This window comes from Dermacentor albipictus, chromosome 9, assembly GCF_038994185.2.
Source record: "Dermacentor albipictus isolate Rhodes 1998 colony chromosome 9, USDA_Dalb.pri_finalv2, whole genome shotgun sequence".
NCBI lineage: Eukaryota > Metazoa > Arthropoda > Arachnida > Ixodida > Ixodidae > Dermacentor > Dermacentor albipictus.
The window spans coordinates 134,099,688-134,121,223 of NC_091829.1; the positions used below are offsets into that span (position 1 = coordinate 134,099,688).

At 50.6% G+C, this 21,536-nt stretch overlaps 1 protein-coding gene across 1 annotated transcript in view; it reads left to right on the forward strand.

Moving 5' to 3' along the window:
- The window catches only part of LOC135915556 (adhesion G protein-coupled receptor B2-like), a 704,549-nt gene that overhangs the window by 428,166 nt on the left and 254,847 nt on the right, over positions 1-21,536 (forward strand). The window lies entirely within an intron of this gene.

Consider the following 21,536-nt stretch of genomic DNA (forward strand, 5'->3'; position numbering starts at 1 on the left):
GATGCTACACAATTACTTCGAGAATACATATATGACCAAGTCCGCATTGTAACTCTTGGTCCTTGGTCTGCATTGCTGATTCTCTGAGAATGTACAGTTGGACAAAAGACGGACTTGCTAAAGCAAGCAATCGGTCAACGTATTACAGTAACAATAGCTCTGTAGTGCATACAGTTATGATACACTATCAAAAAATGTGTGAGATTTCCGTCATTTTATTACAATATCCTGCGAAATTCATCAAAAGTATATCAAGATGGTAGGGTCATCCTCATTTGTACATTTTACAGTGAGGTCTCGCAATGCGAAGCATCTGAAGTACAGTTAGCGTACAACCAGTCATGTCGTGCTTGTTCATAAGTTTTAAATCACAGGCTCACACCACGAACACAAATTCTTTGCAGATGACTAAGATTATGCAGTTTTACTTGCCGAAACCATGACATATTATGAGGCACGCCGTAGTGGGCGACTCCGAAAATTTGGCCCTCCTGGACTTTATTACCGTGCATCGAAATTAAAGTACACAGGTGTTTTCGCATTTGGCCCCCATCTAAATGCAGCCGCCGTGCCCGGGATTCAGGTAATCTGCAGTCTTTACAAGTAAAGCGACACTACTTTATCGCCATTGCTCGCGGAACGCGGCACGTCTAGCCATAGGTCGGAAAACTCACTCACTCATAAGCCGACTCACTCAAACCCACGCTCACCCGTGAACCTGTGGGATGTCATGTCTGCCGAAGGACGAATCCCAACGTAAAAACGTAACGATTCTTTGTGCGACTAACGATGGCAGCGGACGGGCATACCAACGCTACGTTCGTCCCAGTAGCGGAAGGTAGAAAGCGGGCTTTCTCAGTCAGGCAGCCTTTTTTTATAGCCACCGTCGGTGACGCATACCTCGGGTGACGCGGCGGTGGCGCTATGTTTTATCGACCATGCAGTCCAGTGTGCAGCTGTATTATGCTGGGCCAGATGATAAGAAGACGGAGGGTGCGCATAAATATGCGAGGAGTGTGTCGCCACAAACCTTTGTTTGAGTAAATCCGGCTGAGTAGAATATCTGTGAGTCTGAGTCTGTGTGATCTCTAAGTAAAAATATAATTTGTGAGTGAGCCTGAGTGAACTTTTCTTGTGGACATTTTTGTAAAACTAAGTGAGATACAGTAACTAAAAAATAATGTTGAGCTGCCAGGAAAAGGTAAATGGTTCAAGACTGGTATTTGGTACCTGCTCAGGCAAGGTCAGTGTATGCTGACTAGCTGCACTTCCATGAAGATAATATATAAGGACTTCCTTAAACAAAGGGCAAAAATTAACAGTGGCAACACCGCCGGTTGCGCTAAGAAGAGAACAATGATTCTGAACTTAACGTTGCAGCGCAGACACCTAAGACGAACCACAAAAGGAAGACACGGCACACACTGGCGCTGTGTGTGTCGTGTCTTCCGTTTGTGGTTCGTCTTACGTGTTTGCGCTGTAAAGTTAAGTTCAGAATTATGTACCAACTAGGCCCAAATGAAGTTCTACTGAGAACAACGATGCCTGCTGGTTTTAACGCGACAGCGTTAAGGACCCCGTGTCGCAGAAAATACGGCGTCGGACGTCGTGCCGGCGAAACTATTCTCAAACCACCCATACCCAGGTCTTCCTCGTGGCGCAAGGAAACTACTGCTATAATTGAATTTTTGAAGCTAAAATATGTCCAAGTATTAATACGATATACACAGATCTACGGACATGACAGCGTCGGATTGTCACTTGACTATAAGACAAAGAATTTTCTTACGCGAAAACTCGAAGAAACCCCTTTTTCAGCGTTTCTACCATTGATACAGCGGCCACGGCGTCCGCCATTTGCGCGTGCCGATGCGTGAGTATATCGGAGGCCACGGAGCGATGCGCCCGGTTCCGTGCAGTACCTCCAGATGGCGCTCACCTCTGCCGCATTGCGGCGCACACAAGAGGCCGCATTTCAAGCAGACAGCACGCCTTCGTGCATAGCGTTCGCAGCCAGCGTTTCGCGGTGTACATTACAGTTATGTGCGCTCCAGTTGCCGGAAAACGTGAGAAGCAGTCAGGGATCATTGAATGCTATCGTGTTACATTTTAAGCTTCCTCCACCTTTCTGTCGCCAAAAAAAAAGTGCTGCTGTCCACGGTCGAGATTTGTGTGAATAGCATTGCTTAGGAAATAGCCAAAAAAGGTAGATTTAGAAGAATGGAGGAATATTCGGATTTGTCTAGCTTTTCAGTCTTTTTTTTGATCGGTTAACAGTATTGTCGAGCTGCCAGTTACGGGCTAATGTGACAAGCATCCAACAGTTCTCGTGCTAACGTGTCACTAATTCTGCCCACACCTTAAGAGGCCAACAAACACTGACACCAAGGACAACGTAGGGAAATTTACTTGTGCCTAATAAATGAAATAAAGAAACGAAAAGGTAATGGAAATTAAAGTGGATGAAAAAACAATTTGCCGCAGGTGGGATCGTTACCCACCTGCGGCAAGTGGTTTTTCATCCACTTTCATTTCCTATATTTATTCGTTTCTTTATCTCATTTATTAGGCACAAGTAATTTCCCGTAGGTGTCCCTTGGTATTAGTGTTTGTTGGGTTCTTTTGATCTGACTAATTAAAAGTGGGCCCCTCGTTTAACCCCCTTTCTTCTCGTTTAATTTTGCCCAGTACCTTTACCTTAGGAAGAAGTTCAAGTATAGCAGGTACTGCAATGCGCAGGTAATGAGTAAGATGGTATTCCATTCATGAAGAGAAGAAGCAGATGTTTATTTACCACATATGTACGGTGGGGATGGCAGGATAAGGATGGCAAGTGGTGGGGATGGCAGGATAAAAGCTGCATAACGGCAGCTTGACTAGTCGCACGTCCCCGTGAACAACAGGCAGCAACATGGCAAGGTATTCGTAGTGCATACTCGAGCGCAGGTTAAGATAGATATTCACAGCCACATATATATATATATATATATATATATATATATATATATATATATATATATATATATATATATTGACACGTGTACTTATCTTTATCAGGCAACCACGTTTCGCCGCTTAACAACTGTAATCGCACAGCGAGGGACGCGCCTGCATGTATCCGACGTTTCTGGAAAGTTATCGCTGCTTCTACCCGGCTCTCTGTTGTCGCCGTACATTGTGTTATCTCATTTCATCGCGTAACGCGAATGGTGTAGAACTTTCTGGAAGGCACGCGGGTCCGAACGATTAGTCTGGAACAGTCGAAGACTGCTCTATAAAAGACGACGCGCTTGACCCGCTGATCAGATTTACGACGATCGCCGACTGTGTTCGCCGCTCTCGTTGTGCTTTAAGTGTAGCCTGTTCTGTGGGCACAGGTTCGCCCAATAAAAGCTAGTTTTTGCCTTTCACAGTATTGGTACTGTGTTCTTTGACGTCACGACCACGTGACATCTGGTGGAGGTGCTTTTGGTTCATGTACCGGACGCCCCCGACAAGCCGTGATCCAAGCCCGGAACGCAAAGACAACACCTACGTAGCTCCGGACCATCGAGCAAGCCGCCGTCTTCAACAACTACCCCCGGAGCACGAACTTTTGCCTCAGACGACCAGGAAGATGGCCACCAAGTCCATCCCAATGGCAGCCCCAGCGTCACCCGTCGTGCAGCAGCAGCCCAGGGAGCCTCCGACGTTCCGCGGTTCAACTTTCGAGGACCCGGAAAGCTGGCTTGAGACGTAGGAGAGAGTCGCTACCTTTAACAACTGGAACAGCGACGACAAACTGCGATATGTCTTCTTCGCTTTGGAAGATGTGGCCAGGACGTGGTTCGAGAACCGAGAAGCCACCTTAACGACCTGGGAACTTTTCCGAAGCGGCTTCCTGCAGACATTCGCAAGGGTCGTATGCCGAGAACGAGTCCAAGCGCTATTAGAAACCCGGGTGCAGCTACCTAATGAGACGACCGTGATCTACACGAAAGAAATGAGCCGTCTCTTCCGCCCCGCCGACCCTGAAATGCCCGAAGAGAAGAAAGTACGCCTGCTGACGCGTGTTGTGAAGGAAGAACTTTTTGCAGGAATAGTGCGAAGCCCACCGAAGACCGTCGACGAGTTTCTTCGCGAGGCCACCAGCATCGAGAAGACACTCGAGATGCGAAACCGGCAATTCAACCGCCGCATGAACTCGACAAACTACGCCGGAGTTCAATCACTGGCCACCGACGACCTGCGCGAGACTCTCCGAGCGGTCGTGCGGGAGGAGCTACAAAAGCTGTTCCCACCATCACAGCCTCAAGTGGCTTCGAATGCCGTCGCCGTGCGTGAGGAGCTCCAACAACAACTTGGAGTAGCCCCTGAATCGCCCCGGCCTGAGCCGCAAGCGATGACCTACGCCGCCATCGCTCGCCGTCAAGGTCCACCTCCGCGACCATGCCAGGGCCCTTTCACGCCGCAGTTCCGTCATCCGCCGCCGCCACCGCCAGCACGACCACCCGTCGCCCAGCGCACCTACGCGAGGAAGACAGACATTTGGCGCACTCCTGACCACCGCCCGCTCTGCTATGACTGCGGAGAAGCGGGTCATGTCTACCGACGATTTCCATACCGTGAGATGGGACTCATCTTTTTCACCTTGCTCCGCACCCGCAGCAAGGTGAACGCCCCCGCGATATCGCCGATTACCTCGCCGCTACTCAGTGGAGCTCTCGACGACCGTCGCGTTCGCCATCACCAGGCCGCTACTGTCGCTGCAGCGCCGACCATACACTGGCCCAGCCCGGGGCCGGCCAGCGAGCCCATATCCGGAAAACTAAAAGCAGCAACCGATGGAGGTGCGGTTGCTGTTCGTCGAACTGACGAAGATCCTCCGCCGCCGACGAAGACAGCGAAGAAACTACCTCGACGACATTACGACACGCCGCCGTCCCGACGAAATCGGGAAGCCAAGACTACACCGATTAAAGACGACTTGATGACGCGACGTTCCAGCTTCAGTTCAACGCGACGCACCTGTGATGCGACGCCAAGACCCAACTGCAACGCCAGTCAAAGAACCACCGACCTCGACGTTCTTCTCGACGGCCACGCAGTCACTGCCTTAGTCGACGCAGGGGCCGATTACTCCTTAATGAGTGGACACATCGCCGCCCAGTTGAAGAAGGATAAGACTGCATGGGAGGGCCCCCAATTTCGGACCGCTGGAGGACACCTCATTACGTCGACAGGGATCTGCACGGCAAGAATTACCGTTCATTACCGGACTTACCCTGCCACCTTCGTTGTCCTCCAACAGTGTTCACGAGACGTCATTCTCAGCATGGACTTCCTGAATCAACATGGCGCAGTCATCGACCTGAAGTCGAAATCGATAACGCTGTCACAAGATCAAGCGATACCGCCGGAGACCTGTTGTAGTCACCACGCCTTGAGTGTGCTTGAGGATCAAGTGAGCATCCCGCCGCGCTCCAGCATTATTATTTGCGTCGGCACTGAAACACCCGCTGACGTAGAAGGCGTCATCGAGGGAGACCAACATCTACTGCTCAACCGTGAAATTTTCGTCGCAAGAGGGATCGCTCGACTCCACGGAGGGCAAGTGGAAGTTATGCTAACCAACTTCAGCCAAGAGTTCAAGCACATCAACAAGGGCACGACAATCGCATACATCGAGGAAATTGTGGAAACCAGCAATGCCTTTGTCCTCTCGGATTCAGCCGCATCTACCCCGATGAGAATTGTCCCCGAACCAGACTTCGACGTGAATCCAAGTCTTCCTATGAGTAAGCAGCAACAGATCAGAAGTGTTCTCCGACGATACAAAGACTGCTTTTCGAGGTCATCGAGCATTCGATAAACGCCAGTTGCAAAGCATCGCATAATAACCGAAGAGAGCGCTCGACCACTCCGCCAGAGTCCTTGCCGAGTTTCGATGCGAGAACGTGAAGCTATTAGGCAACAAGTCGACGAATTGCTGTGCGACGACATCATCCAGCCATCGAAAAGCCCGTGGGCCTCTCCTGTAGTCCTGGTAAAGAAAAAATTACCGACGATTACGTTACTTCCCAATGCGAAATTTGAGCGCAGCAAATAAGCTGTTTCACCTTTTCGATAGATTGAGGCAAAGAAATCGAGCAACACATGTATGCGCTATCACATAATTTTTTTTTATTTTCACACGTATTCCTTTAACAAAGACTCCACTAACAGTTCTTGACAGTCATGAAGGAAGCTTTGTGGTCGGAGAAATAGACTGATATATGTTCGACTTGGTACACCATCGGTCGTCTCGCTCATGGCTCAGAAAGAACTGGCAGATAATTTCGCAGTGGCGAACGGCAGCGGCAATTTCAGGTCGGGCGGTGCACATATACAGATCCGCCGCCACCGATCTGGCTCTCTGATTGCCACCGCACAGGGCGAACGGTAGCGGCAATTTCGGCTCGGGCGGTGCACATATACAGATCCGCCGCCACCGATCTGGCCCTCTGATTGCCACCGCACAGGGGTTGCATTGGAGGAGGAGCGAAGAAAGGAATTAAGTTCGAGCCGGCGCTTTGACAACCGGAGACTCGCAGGAAGAGGGGGGAGGGGGGCGGCGTGTACACCCAGCGGCAAACGATGGGGGCAGAAGCGCGCGCAGCAAGCGGACAACACGATAAAGGGAGGAGGGAAGAGATAGCAGCGACTGACTGATGCCGCTGACGCCGATAGTGAGTCAACCCCAGCTGCGGAGTTGGTTTCAGGGACAACGCCGCCAATGCCGACACAAACAATATGATACCCTCGCTTCCGCAGCGCTAAGAACCAGGTCTAGCCGTGAGAAGGTGGTCACGTATTCGTCGACGTGCCGGGGCCTACGTGAAATAACCGGCGCGTCGGCAACTGAAGAGCACCCTATCCGCCACACAAGAACAGGGGGGGGGACCCTTTCCTCCTCTTTCTGCATGGCGGCGACGGTGTTCTATGCAGTCACGTTATCTTGACTCTCTAGCGGCGTCAGCGGCGTCCAGCGGTATCAGTCGGTCGCTGCTAGCGCTGGGGGGATGAAAGGGGGGCGGAGCTGGTTACGAGGCCGACGACAACGCCGACGACGACGCCAAACCCAGGAACGGACGCCAAAGAGCTGCGCTCTAAAAGGACGGAACCCTACGCTTCTGCGTCGATTATCGTCGACTGAACAAGATCACGAAGAAGGATGTGTACCCCCTTCCACGTATAGACGACGCATTGGATCGGCTGTGCAACGCTAAATACTTCTCGTCGACGGACCTCAAGTCTGGCTACTGGCAAATAGAAGTCAACGAGAGATCGCGAAAAGACTGCCTTCATCACGCCAGACGGCCTCTACGAGTTCAAGGTCATGCCATTCGGACTGTGCTCGGCGCCTGCAACGTTTCAGCGCGTCATGGACACGGTGTTAGCCGGACTGAAGTGGCAGACCTGCCTTGTTTACTTGGATGACGTCATTGTCTTCGCCGGAAATTTCGACGATCACCTTAGACGGCTTGCGACATTGTTAGAAGCCATCAAGTCATCAGGGCTCACTCTGAAGCCGGAAAAGTGCCATTACGCTTACGGTGAGCATTTTGTTCCTATGCCACGTGATCAGCAAATCAGGAGTAGGCTTCGACCCACAGAAGACAGCTGCCATCGCAAAGTTCCCGCAGCCAACCGACAAGAAGGCAGTGCGCAGATTCCTTGGCATGTGTGCCTACTATAGGCGCATTGACAAGGACTTTTCACGCATCGCGGAGCCGCTAACAGATCTAATCAAATGTGTTGTCGCGTTCAAGTGGGAAACGCCGCATGCAAAAGTATTTCAAGAACTCAAACGACGCATGCAGTCGCCGCCGGTACTTGCACACTTCGACGAGGACGCCGATACCGAAATCCACACTGACGCCAATAGCCTAGGCCTCGGTACCGTCCTAGTCCTGAGGAAAGCAGGACTTGAAAGGGTGATATCGTATGCTAGCCGGTCGCTGTCAAAAGCGGAAAGGAACTATTCTACGACTGAAAAGGAATGCCTCGCCATCATTTGGGCTACAGCTAAATTCCACCCTATGGCAGGCCATTCAAAGTCAACAGTGACCATCACGCATTGTGTTGGCTAGCTAACTTGAAGGACCCTTCAGGACGGCTGGCGTGGTGGAGCCTCAGACTACAAGAATATGACGTCTCGGTAGTATACAAGTCCGGTAGAAAACAATCCGATGCCGACTGCTTATCGCGCGCCCCCATCGATCCCCCGCCGCAAGACGACGAGGACGATGACGCCTTCCTTGGGATAATAAGCGCCGAAGACTTCACTAAACAGCAACGACCCGACCCGGAGCTAAAAGGCCTCGTCGAGTATTTGGAAGGGAACACCGGGGTTGAACCTAGGGCATTTAAGCGCGCGTTGTCTTCGTTCCCGCGACAAAACAGCCTGCTCGTGAAGAACAACTTCTCACCAGTCCGCGCCAGCTACCTTCTTGTTGTACCGTCAGCGCTGCGTCCAGAAATACTGCACGCCCTACATGACGATCCAACAGCTGGGCACCTCGGATTCTCCCGGACGCTGTCGAGAATACACGAAAGGTATTACTGGCCGCGTCTGACCGCTGACGTCGCCCGTTACGTCAAGACATGCCGAGACTGTCAACGACGCAAGACACCACCGACAAGGCCAGCAGGATTGCTACAGTCGATCGAGCCTCCTCGCCGCCCATTCCAGCAGATTGGGATGGATTTGTTGGGGCCGTTTCCGATATCAACATCCGGGAATAAGTGCATCGTCGTGGCGACGGACTATCTCACCCGTTTTTCTGAAACTAAAGATCTACCAAAAGGCAGCGCAGCCGAAGTGGCGAAATTTTTCGTCGAGAACATCCTGCTGCGACATGGTGCCCCAGAAGTCCTCATCACCGACAGAGGAACGCTTTTACAGCAGAGCTCACCCAAGCCATGCTGCAGTACAGCCAGACAAGCCACAGGAAGACAACTGCCTACCATCCGCAGACGAATGGTCTCACGGACCGCATGAACAAGACCCTCGCCGACATGCTAGCAATGCACGTCGACGTCGAACACCAGACGTGGGACGCCGTGCTGCCGTACGTAACCTTTGCGCACAACACGGCGGTGCAAGAAACAACACACATCACGCCGTTTAAGCTGGTTTACGACAGGAACCCGATGACGACGCGTGGCGCCATGCTGCCGCACGTAACTGACGAAGAGAATGTTGACGTCGCTAGCTGTCTCCAGCGCGCCGAAGAAGCCCGACAGCTCGCCCGCCTGCGAATCAAGAGCCAGCAGAGGACCGACAGCCGACACTACAACCTCCGACGATGCTTCGTCGAGTACAAACCTGGCGACCGTGTTTGGGTCTGGACCCCGATACGGCGACGAGGCTTCAGTGAGAAACTACTCCGACGCTATTTCGTACCCTACAAGGTCATCCGACGTATTGGCGCTCTCGAGTATGAGGTCGTGTCAGGCGGCATTTCGCATTCACAGCGGCGCCGCGCACGATCAGAAGTAGTCCACGTGGTGCGCCTTATGCCCTTTTACGGACGCTGACTAACTTCGCCTTTTTTGTTCTTTTCTTTGCTACGAATGCTTCTGTTTATTACCTTCGTTTGTTTGCAGCATCGGGTCGATGCTATTTAAGAGGAGGGTATTGACACGTGTACTCATCTTTATCGGGCGACCACGTTTTGCCGCTTAACAACTCTAATCGCACAGCGAGGGACGCGCCTGCATGTATCCGACGTTTCTTTAAAGTTATCGATGCTTCTACCCGGCTGTCTGTTGTCGCCAAACCTTGTGGTATCTGATTTCATCGCGTAACGCGAATGGTGTTGAACTTTGTGGAAGGCACGCGGGTCCGAACGATTAGTCTGGAACGTTCGATGACTGCTCTATAAAAGCCGATGCGCTTGACCCACTGATCAGATTTACGACGATCGCTGACTGCGTTCGCCGCTCTCCTTGTGCTTTAAGTGTAGCCTGTTCTGTGGGCACAGGTTCGCCCAATAAAAACTAGTTTTTGCCTTTCACAGTATTGGTACCGTGTTCTGTGACGTCACTACCACGTGACAATATATATATATATATATATATAGACATGCATATACATATATGCATCAAAACCTGAAATGGCAACTTTGAAATGTCAAAAAATACTTTTCAAGAAACAAAACAACAAGTACCATTAACAGAAATTAGGCGAGCAGCGCAAAAAAAATTATGGCAGAATTCATTTCGCGATGACTGTTCATTGTGATACGATCAGCATCCGACAAGTAGCGGCACGCCGTATTTCGGAAGTCAAGTATGTTTAACATCTGTAGTTGCCAGTCTGAGATTTCCGTTGCTTTGGTTGTATGTGGCGTAATCCGGTATCCTCCTATGTGCTACGGCCCTCGCTTGCGATAGTGAGGCTTGAAAATGATGGCGTGACAACGACTGTATGACGCCGACGAACTAAGGACTATCGAATGACAAAGAAAAAATGACGTCGACAATGGCGGCATGTGTAAGGAACGGAACGACTGCGTGTCTGTCGGTTACGGTTGGTCGGTGCGACCGCTTTAATGGAACGCCCTTTCTCCAGCCCGCGGCCGTGGTGATGACGCGCTTCTTCTTCTGTTCACAACACACTGCCGCCCGCAAGAAACGGACGAAATCATTGATGATGATAGTGACATCACGTCGGCTTCTAAACTTCTACAGAGTTTCATCGTTCTCGTTTGCGAAGTTCTCCAGCTGGCGGGGGTTGAATCGGCTCCACTCATAGCCATTGCAGAACAAGTATTCGGCTTTAACTCAGGAAGAGGACCCTAGTGTTGAAACAATGAACGACAATATTACGCGCATCATTAATGAGTGTGCAATAGAAGTCGTTGGTAACTGCTTTAGACAGGATACCATGCAGTAAGCTATCGCAGGAGACAAAAGATATCATCAAGAAACGCTAATGTATGAAAGCCTCTAACCCTACAGCTAGAATAGAACTGGCAGAACTTTCGAAGGTAATCAACAAGCGCAAGACAGCTGACATAAGGAAGTATAATATGGATAGAATAGAACATGCTCTCAGAAACGGAGGGGGCCTAAAAGCAGTGAAGAAGAAACCAGGAATCGGCAAGAATCAGAGGTACGCGTTAAGAGACAGAGCCGGCAATATCATTACTAATATGGATGAGATAGCCCAAGTGGCTGAGTAGTTCTACAGAGCTTTACACCGTACCAATGACACACTTGAACGAAAAAACCAGTCAAAAACACAAAGGACAAGAGGAGAGGTTCACACCACAACGACTGGACTATCAACTGGACTATGTGGTGTGAACCTCTCCTCTTCTCCTTTGTGTTTTTGACTGGTTTTTTCGTTCAAGTATATACCAACTGGCCCAGATTTCAACCCTTCTGCATACCAATGACACCGACGACGATAATGGAAGAGAGAATAGTCTAGAGGAATTTCACATCCCACAAGTAACGCCGGAAGAAGTAAAGAAAGCCTTGGGAGCTATGAAAAGAGGGAAGGCAGCTGGGGACGATCAGATAACGGCAGATTTGTAGAAGGATGGTGACCAGATTGTTCTAGAAAAACTGGCCACCCTGTACACGCAATGTCTCATGACCTTGAGCGTACCGAAATCTTGGAAAAACGCCAACATAATCTTAATCCATTAGAAGGGGGGCGCCGAAGACTTCAAAAATTACAGACCCATCAGCTTACTGTCCGTGGTCTACAAAGTATTTACTAAGGTAACCGCAAATAGAATCAGGAACCCCTTAGGCATCTGTCAACCAAAGAACCAGGCAGGAGTTCGTAAAGGCTACTAAACAATAGACCATATTCACATTATCAATCAGGTGACATAGAAATGTGCAGAATATAACCAACCCTTATATACAGGTTTCATTGATAACGAGAAAGCGTTTGATTCAGTCCAAACCTCAGCAGTCATGGAGGCATTATGGAATGAGGGTGTAGACCAGCCGTATGTAAAAGTACTGAACGATATCTGTAGTGGCTCAACAGCCACCATAGTCCTACATAAAGAAAGAAACAAAATCCCAATAAAGAAAGGCGTCAGGTGGGAGATACGATCTCTCCAATGCCATTCACAGCGTGTTTAGAGGAGGTATTCAAAGACCTGGATTGGGAAGAATTGGGGATTAGAATTAATGGAGAATACCTTAGTAACTTGCGATTCACTGATGATATTGCCTTGCTTAGTAACTCAGGGGACCAATTGCAATGCACGCTGACTGACCTGGAGGCACAAAGCAGAAGGGTGGGTCTAAAAATTAATCTGAAGAAAACTGAAGTAATGTTTAACAGTCTCGGAAGGGAACAGCAGTTTATGATAGGTAGCGAGGCACTGGAAGTGGTAAGGGAATACATCTGCTTAGGACAGGTAGTGACTGCGGATCCGGATCATGAGACTGAAATAATCAGAAAAATAAGAATGGGCTGGGCTGCGTTTGGCAGGCATTCTCAGATCATGAACAGCATGTTGCCATTATATCTCAAGATAAAAGTGTATGACAGTTGTGTCTTACCAGTACTTACGTGCGGGGCAGAAACCTGGAGGCTTACGAAAAGGGTTCTACTTAAATTGAGGTTGACGCAATGAGCTATGGAAAGAAGAATGATGGGTGTAACGTTAAGGGATAAGAAAAGAGCAGATTGGGTGAGGGAACAAACGCGAGCTAATGACATCTTAGTTGAAATCAAGAAAAAGAAATGGGCATGGGCAGGACTTGTAATGAGGAGCGAAGATAACCGATGGTCGTTATGGGTTACGGATTGGATTTTAAGGGAAGGGAAGCGTAGCAGGGGGCGGCAGAAAGTTAGGTGGGTGGATGAGAAGAAGTTCGCAGGGACAACATGGCCACAATTAGCACATGACCGGGGTAGTTGGATAATTATTGGATAGGCCTTTGCCCTGCAGTGGGCGTAGCCAGGCAGATGATGAGTAACTGTGTATTTCCCGGTGCCTGTGCGTCGCTTTTCAACGACGAAATAATGCTTAAAAGTTCTGACGTAGCACCACGCGTGGGCATTATGGTGATGCCACTAGATGGCGCCGCGTGTGCGTTGGCATACGCATTTCGTCTATGCCAATGCGGTGTGTGGCTGGATTCATTCACTCATAGCCACTCGCGTGCTAGCTCTCGGATCAACACAATGTCGCGTTGGCGTAGATGGCGGTTGCTGGTGGCGTCCCGCCGGCTGGAATAGATGTCCAGAATTCGCATGACGGCGCGCACATGGCCAGAGGAGCCCGTCAGAGGGCTTTCGTTGTCTCCTTGGACTTGTTCATGAAGCGCACGTTGTCCAATCCTTCTTCTTGTCGTAGTTGCCACAATGGCGTCCACTGATAGATAGTCACTCTCGCTGATAGTCACAGATAGTCACTCTCGCTGTAGCTATCGCACCCCTGTTTTATGCGAGCGTTCCCTGTCCACGCAAATTCTCGCCTGCGTACTTACTGCGCTTTGGTAAGGCCCAATGAAAACGCGGCAAGCGTCAAAACGCGCTTGCTTACCAGCGAGGTGTTCATAACTCGAAGGACGCTCAAAAGCATTCAATTGGACACTAGTCTACTCCAAAATCTTAAGTTGGCCTACACCCAAACTACAGGGTAGCCGACCGCTGAATTTAGTTAGCTTCACCTTCAAAGGGACAAGTTGGTGAAACCTCACATTTCAGTTGTGCCAACCCCAAATTTCAAGTGGGCCCACACTGAAATTGATGTTCGCCCACCACCAAATTTCACTTGTATCAGCGCCCACTCCCAAACTTCATGTTGACACACCCCTAAATTTAAGATGAAGCTTCAGGTTGACTCGCTCCCAACTATGAGTCCGGCAAACTTGAAAATTGGAGGTGAAACTACTTAAATTTTGCGTTGAGCCAACTTGAAGTTCGTTCCTCTCAATAATGGGCCGTTAATTTTCGTTGCATAATATTTTTTTTTCATATTTCACTAGCACATACCAATAAAATATAAGAACTTTTCTCGAAAAAGTAAGTGAGATTATGTCAAAAATAACGTTTAGCTGCCAGGTCCAATGCAAATGGTCTAAGACTGGTGTTTGGTACCTGCTCAGACAAAATCAGTCTGTGTTCATTAGATGCACCTCCATGAAGATAATATAAAAGGACTTGCTTAAACAAAACGGAAAAAATTCGCAGTGGCAAGACCACCGCGTGCGCTAAGAAGATAACGATGCCTGCTTGTTTTAACGCGATACCGTTAAGGGCGCCGTGCCGCAGAAAATTCGGTATCGGACGTCATTCCGACAAAAAGATTTTCAAACCGCTCATGCCGAGGCGTTCCTTGTGGCGCAACGAAGGTACTGAACTAATTGAATTTCTCAAGCTAAAATAAGTCAAACAAATGTAAAGTACGACTTGCACACAACCTACAGACGTGATGGCGCCCGATTGTAATTTGACCATACGAGATAACACAATTCTGTTGCGCTAAAACTCGAAGAAACCCCTTTTCAAGTGTTTCTACCATACATACATCGGCCATGGCGTCCGCCATTTACACGCGCCGACGTCTAAGTATGTATGAGGCCACGGGTAGGCACACCCCGTTTATTGCAATGCCTCTATATGGCGCTCGCCTCTGCCGCATCGCGGCCCACAGAAGAGGCCGCGTTTCTACTAGAAAGCGCGTGTTCATGCACAGCGGTCGCCGCCAGCGCTTCCCGGTAAACACTAGGTTATATACGCTCCAATTGTCGGGAAGCGTGAGAAGCAGTTCAGGATCACTGAATGCTATCGCGTTACACTTTTGAAGGCGAAGCTTAAGCGTCCTGCATCTTTTTGTAGCGAAAGTACCGCTGCTGTCCACGGTCGAGGTTTTTCTGAATAGGATTGTTCAGTAAGTAGCCCAATCAAGGTAAACTTAAAGGAGTAAAGGAATATTTGTATTTGCATAGCTTCTCAGTTTTTTTTTTGTTCAGTCAACAAAATTGTTCAGCTGGTAGTTACGGCTTATTATTTCATTTGATTTCATTTCATTTATTGAAGCCTTAAAGGCCTGGAAGCATTACAAAACCGGGGGCAAACAAAGTGTGGGGAACTCTTCATCATGCAAAGGAAGGGCAGGAGGAAGAAAGAAAACGAAGAATAGAAAAGGAAACAACGCGCAGGAGGGAACTGAGCAGGTGGCACTATCATCAAAATCACTGTAAAAAACTATAAATACAACAAAGTACATACTACATAAATACTACTAAATACATACTATGCATGAGAAGGAATCCCTATCAATTTAAAACTTAAACGGGCTCAAGTAGCAAATGTATTTCCATCAAAACATTGTAGGTGCGGTGTATTGTTAGTTTCTCTAGGAAAATCGTGTGGTCCGCGGAAGAGACAATACAGTCGGGAGGAGTGTTCCACAGCGCTATTGCATTTCGAAAAAAAGAATTCTTCATCGAAGACATGCGGCACTGAATGTGCGCGATTGGACAGCTGTGGTTAAGCGGGGCGGTGGTTGTAGTCGAGGGTGTCTGGCTATTGGGTGATAGTAGAAATAGTGGAGCATGCAGAGTCACGATATGATACGACGTGATTAAAGACTGGGAAGATCGAGTGTGCGTTTTAGTTCAGTTATGCTGCATAGAAACTGGGGTACATAGCGCAAGAATGACACAGGGACAAGCAGGAACGCGGGACGAGCGCTAACTTTCAACAATTGATTTATTGCAGCTGGTGAGCATATATATACTCACTGGGACGCCACTGCAACAGACACACTGAAGGGAAGTAGCAAAAGCAGTCATGTGACTACGATGCTCAAAAATTCAAGCTCTTTCTTTGATAAAAGAATAGACGGCGTGCTAACGCAATCGTCACCTGCTCTGGCTATCTCAGCTGCTCCGACATTTCCCCTCGTTATCTTATTCCTGTGGCGATAGACAACAACAGTTTAAGAGAGGTAAGCATGCTGCCTTCGCCTCCCTTCTTTTTCTACAACGGGCAGCCAGATGCCCATCTATGCCCATCAGAGAATATATATATATATATATATATATATATATATATATATATATATATATATATATATATATATATATATATTGACACGTGTTCTTATCTTTATCGGGCGACCACGTTTAGCCGCCTAACAAATGTTATCGCAGAGCGCGGGACGCGCTTGCATGTATCCGAACTTTCTGGAAAGTTAACGATGCTTCTATCCGCTGTCTGTTGTCGCCGAACCTTGTGTTATCTGATTTCATCGCTTGACGCGAATGGTGTAGAACATTGTAGAAGGCATGCGGGTCCCAACGATTAGTCTGGAACATTCGATCACTGCTGTATAAAAGCCTACGCGCTTGACCCGCTGATCAGATTTTCGACGATCGCCGAGCGTGTTCGCCGCTATCGTTGTGCTATAAGTGTAGCCTGTTTTGTGGGCACAGGTTCGCCCAATAAAAGTTAGTTTTGTCGTTCACAGTACTGCTACTGTGTTATTCACCGTCACGACCACGTGACATTTGGTGGAGGTGCTTGTGCGTTCATGTACCGAACGCCCCCGCAAAGCCGCGATCCAAGCCCGAAGCCCGAGGACAAAACCAACGTCGCCCAAAACCAGCGAGCTAGCCGCCGGCTGCAAGGACTGCCCCCAGAGCACGGACTCCTACCTGACACGAGCAGGAAGATTGCCACCATGTCCTCCCCAATGGCGGCCCCAGCATCCCCCGTCGTGCTGCAGCAGCCCAGGGAGCCCCCCACGTTCCGCGGTTCAACATTCGAGGACCCGGAAACCTGGCTCGAGACGTACGAGAGGGTCGCTGCATTTAACAGCTGGAACAGCGACGACAAACTGCGACATGTCTTCTTCGCATTGGAAGACGCTGCCAGGACGTGGTTCGAGAACAGAGAAGCCACGTTAACGACCTGGGACCTTTTCCGAAGCGGCTTCCTGCATACATTCACAAGCGTCGTACGACGAGAACGAGCCCAAGCACTACTGGAAACCCGAGTGCAGCTGCCCAACGAGACCACCACGATTTTTACAGAAGAAATGCGCCGCCTATTCCGCCACGCCGACCCGGAAATGTCCGAGGAAAAGAAAGTCCGGCTAATAATGCGTGGTGTTAAGGAGGAACTTTTCGCCGGTATGGTACGAAACCCACCGAAGACTGTCGACGAGTTTCTTCGCGAGGCCACTAGCATCGAGAAGACACTCGAGATGCGAAACCGGCAATTTGACCGCCGCACCAACGCTACAAACTATGCTGGAGTTCAATCACTGGCCTCCGAAGACCTGCGCGAGGCTATCAGGGCAGTCGTACGAGAGGAGCTTCAGAAGATCTTCCCGTCGTCGCAGCCCCAAGTGGCCTCGATCGCTGACATCATCAAAGATGAGGTTCAGCGGTCGCTTGGAGTTCCGGAGGTGCAACCTCAACTACCGCAACCCCAACCCGAAGGGATGACATATGCCGCCGTGGTACGCCGTCAAGGCCCTCCTCAGCGACCACGCCAGGGCCCTGCAACGACGCAATTCCGTCGTCCGCCGCCCCCGCCGACAGCGCGCCCACCCGTCGCCCAGCGGAGCTACCCGAGGAAGACCGACGTTTGGCGCGCTCCTGACCACCGCCCGCTCTGCTACCACTGCGGGGAAGCGGGTCACGTTTACCGACGATGTCCATACCGGGAAATGGGACTGCGAGGTTCCGCCGTCAACGCTCCGCGCCCGCAGCAAGGTGAACGCCCTCGCGATTTCGCTGACTACCTCGCGGCTACTCAGTGGAGCTCTCGACGAGCGTCGCGTTCACCATCACCAGGCCGCTACCTGTCGCCGCAGCCCCGACCATACACTGGCGCACCTCGGGGCCGGTCAGCGAGCCCATATCCGGAAAACTAAAAGCAGCAACCGATGGAGGTGCGGTTGCTGTCCGTCGAACTGTCGAAGATCCTCCGCCGCCGACGAAGACGCCGAAGAAACTACCTCGACGACATAACGACGCGCCGCCGTCCCGACGAAGTCTGGAAGGAAAGAATGCGACGACGAAAGACGACCTGACGACGTCACATACCAGCCACAGGTCAACGCGACGCAGTCGTGATCCAACGCCAAGACCGAACTGTAATGCAAGACAAAGAGCCACCGACCTCGCAGTCACCGCCTTAGTCGGCACAGGGGCTGATTACTCCGTCATGAGTGGACACATCACCGCCAAGTTGAAGAAAGTTAGGACTACGTGGGAAGGCCCTCAAATTCGTACCGCCGGAGGACACCTCATAACGCCGACTGGAATGTGCACGGCAAGAATTACCATTCACGACCGGACTTACCCTGTCACCTTCGTTATCCTCCAACAGTGGTCACGAGACGTCATTCTCGGCATGGACTTCCTCAACCAACACGGCGCAGTCATCGACCTGAAGTCGAAGTCAATAACTCTGTCGGAAAACCATGCGATACCGTCGGAGAACCCTCGTAGTCACCACGCCTTGAGCGTGCTCGAAGATCAAGTGAGCATCCCGCCTCGCTCCAGCGTTATTCCCGTCGGCACCGAAACACCCGCTGACGTAGAAGGTGTCATCGAAGGCGACCAACGTCTACTGCTAGACCGTGAAATTTGCGTCGCAAGAGGGATCGCTCGACTGCACGGAGGAAACACGAAAGTGTTGCTGACAAATTTCAGCCAGGAGTTCAAGCACATCAACAAGGGTACGACGATCGCATACATCGAGGAAATTCTGGAAAACAGCAATGCGTTTGTCCTCTCGGATTCCGCCGCATCTACCCCGACGACCATGGTTGCCGAACCAGACTACGACATTAATACAAGTCTCCCTGTGATTAAGCAACAGCAGCTCAGAAGTCTGCTCCGGCGATACAAAAGCTGCTTTTCGAAGTCATCGAGGCTTCGACAAACACCAGTCGCCAAGCATCGCATAATTCCCGAGGAGTACGCTCGACCACTTCGCCAGAGCCCTTACCGAGTTTCGCCGCGAGAACGTGAAGCTATAAGAGAACAAGTCGACGAAATGCTGCGCGACGACATCATCCAGCCGTCGAAAAGCCCGTGGGCATCCCCTGTTCTCCTGGTGAAGAAAAAGGACGGAACCCTTCGTTTCTGCGTCGATTATCGTCGTCTGAACAAGATCACGAAGAAAGACGTATACCCTCTCCCACGGATAGACGACGCATTGGATCGGCTCTGCAACGCTAAATACTTCTCGTCGATGGACCTCAAGTCTGGCTATTGGCAAATAGAAGTCGACGAAAGAGATCGTGAAAAGACCGCCTTCATCACCCCAGACGGCCTCTACGAGTTCAAGGTTATGCCATTCGGACTGTGCTCGGCGCCTGCAACGTTCCAGCGCGTGATGGACACGGTTTTAGCAGGATTGAAGTGGCAGACCTGTCTCGTTTACTTGGATGACGTCGTTGTATTCGCCCAAAGTTTTGACGATCACCTTAGGCGGCTTGCCACAGTACTAGAGGCCATCAAGTCATCAGGGCTCACTCTGAAGCCAGAAAAGTGCCGCTTCGCTTACGATGAGCTTCAATTCCTAGGCCACGTCATCAGCAAATCCGAAGTACGCCCCGACCCGCAGAAAACAGCTGCCATCGCAAAGTTCCCGCAGCCCACCGACAAGAAAGCAGTGCGTAGATTTCTTGGCATGTGTGCCTACTACAGGCGATTTGTCAAGGACTTTTCACGCATCGCTGAGCCGCTGACACAGCTAACTAAATGTGACGTCGAGTTCACGTGGGAAATGCCACAGGCCGACGCATTTCAAGAACTCAAACGACGCATGCAGTCGCCGCCCGTACTTGCGCACTTCGACGAGCACGCCGATACCGAAATACACACTGACGCCAGTAGCCTAGGCCTCGGTGCCGTCCTAGTTCAGAGAAAAGATGGACATGAACACGTGATAGCTTACGCTAGCCGATCATTGTCAAAAGCAGAAGGCAATTATTCTACAACCGAAAAGGAATGCCTCGCCATCGTTTGGGCCACAGCGAAATTTCGCCCTTACCTATATGGCAGGCCATTCAAGGTGGTCAGCGATCAGCACGCGTTGTGTTGGCTAGCTAACCTAAAAGACCCTTCAGGACGGCTGGCACGGTGGAGCCTCAGGCTACAAGAATACGACATCACTGTAACTTACAAGTCCGGACGAAAACACTCAGATGCCGATTGCCTATCGCGCGCCCCCATTGACCCGCCGCCGCAAGATGACGAGAATGACGACGCCTTCCATGGAATAATAAGCGCGGAAGACTTCGCCAAACAGCAACGAGGAGACTCGGAGCTTAAAGCCCTAGTCGAGTATTTGGAAGGGCACACCGACGTTGTCCCAAGGGCATTTAAGCGTGGATTATCTTCGTTCACGCTTCAAAACAACCTAATCGTGAAGAAGAACTTCTCGCCAGTCCGCGCCAGCTACCTTCTTGTTGTACCGTCAGCGCTGCGTCCAGAAATACTGCACGCCCTACACGATGATCCAACCGCTGGGCACCTCGGATTCTCCCGGACGCTGTCGAGAATACAGGAAAAGTATTACTGGCCGCGCCTAACCGCCGATGTCGCCCGTTACGTCAAGACATGCCGCGACTGTCAGCGACGCAAGACACCGCCGACAAGACCAGCGGGATTACTGCAGCCGATCCAGCCTCCTTACCGACCTTTTCAGCAGATCGGGAAGGACTTGTTGGGACCGTTTCCGACATCAGCTTCCGCAAATAAGTGGGTTGTCGTGGCGACGGACTATCTCACCCGCTTCGCTGAAACTAAAGCTCTACCGAAAGGCAGCGCAGCCGAAGTGGCTAAATTTTTCGTCGAGAACATCCTGTCGCGACATGGTGCTCCAGAAGTACTCATCACCGACAGAGGAACGGCTTTTACAGCACAGCTTACCCAATCCATTCTGCAGTACAGCCAGACAAGCCACAGGAGGACAACTGCCTACCATCCGCAGACGAATGGTCTCACGGAGCGCCTGAACAAGACCCTCGCCGACATGCTAGCAATGTACGTCGACGTCGAAAACAAGACGTGGGACGCCGTCCTGCCGTACGTAACCTTTGCGTACAACACGGCGGTGCAGGAAACAACACAGATCACGCCGTTTAAGCTGGTTTACGGCAGGAACCCGACGACGACGCTTGACGCCATGCTGCCGCACGTAACTGACGAAGAGAATGTTGACGTCGCTAGCTAGCTATCTCCAGCGCGCCGAAGAAGCCCGACAACTCGCCCGCCTACGGATCAAAAACCAGCAGCGTACGGACAGCCGACACTACAACCTCCGACGACGCTTCGTCGAGTACCAGCCCGGCGACCGTGTTTGGGTATGGACCCCTATACGCCGATGAGGACTGAGCGAGAAGCTATTGCGCCGCTATTTCGGACCTTACAAGGTCATTCGGCGTATTGGCGCACTGGACTATGAGGTCGTGCCAGACGGCATCTCGCATTCACAGCGGCGCCGCGCACGACCTGAAGTGGTCCACGTGGTGCGTCTTAAACCGTTTTACGGACGCTAA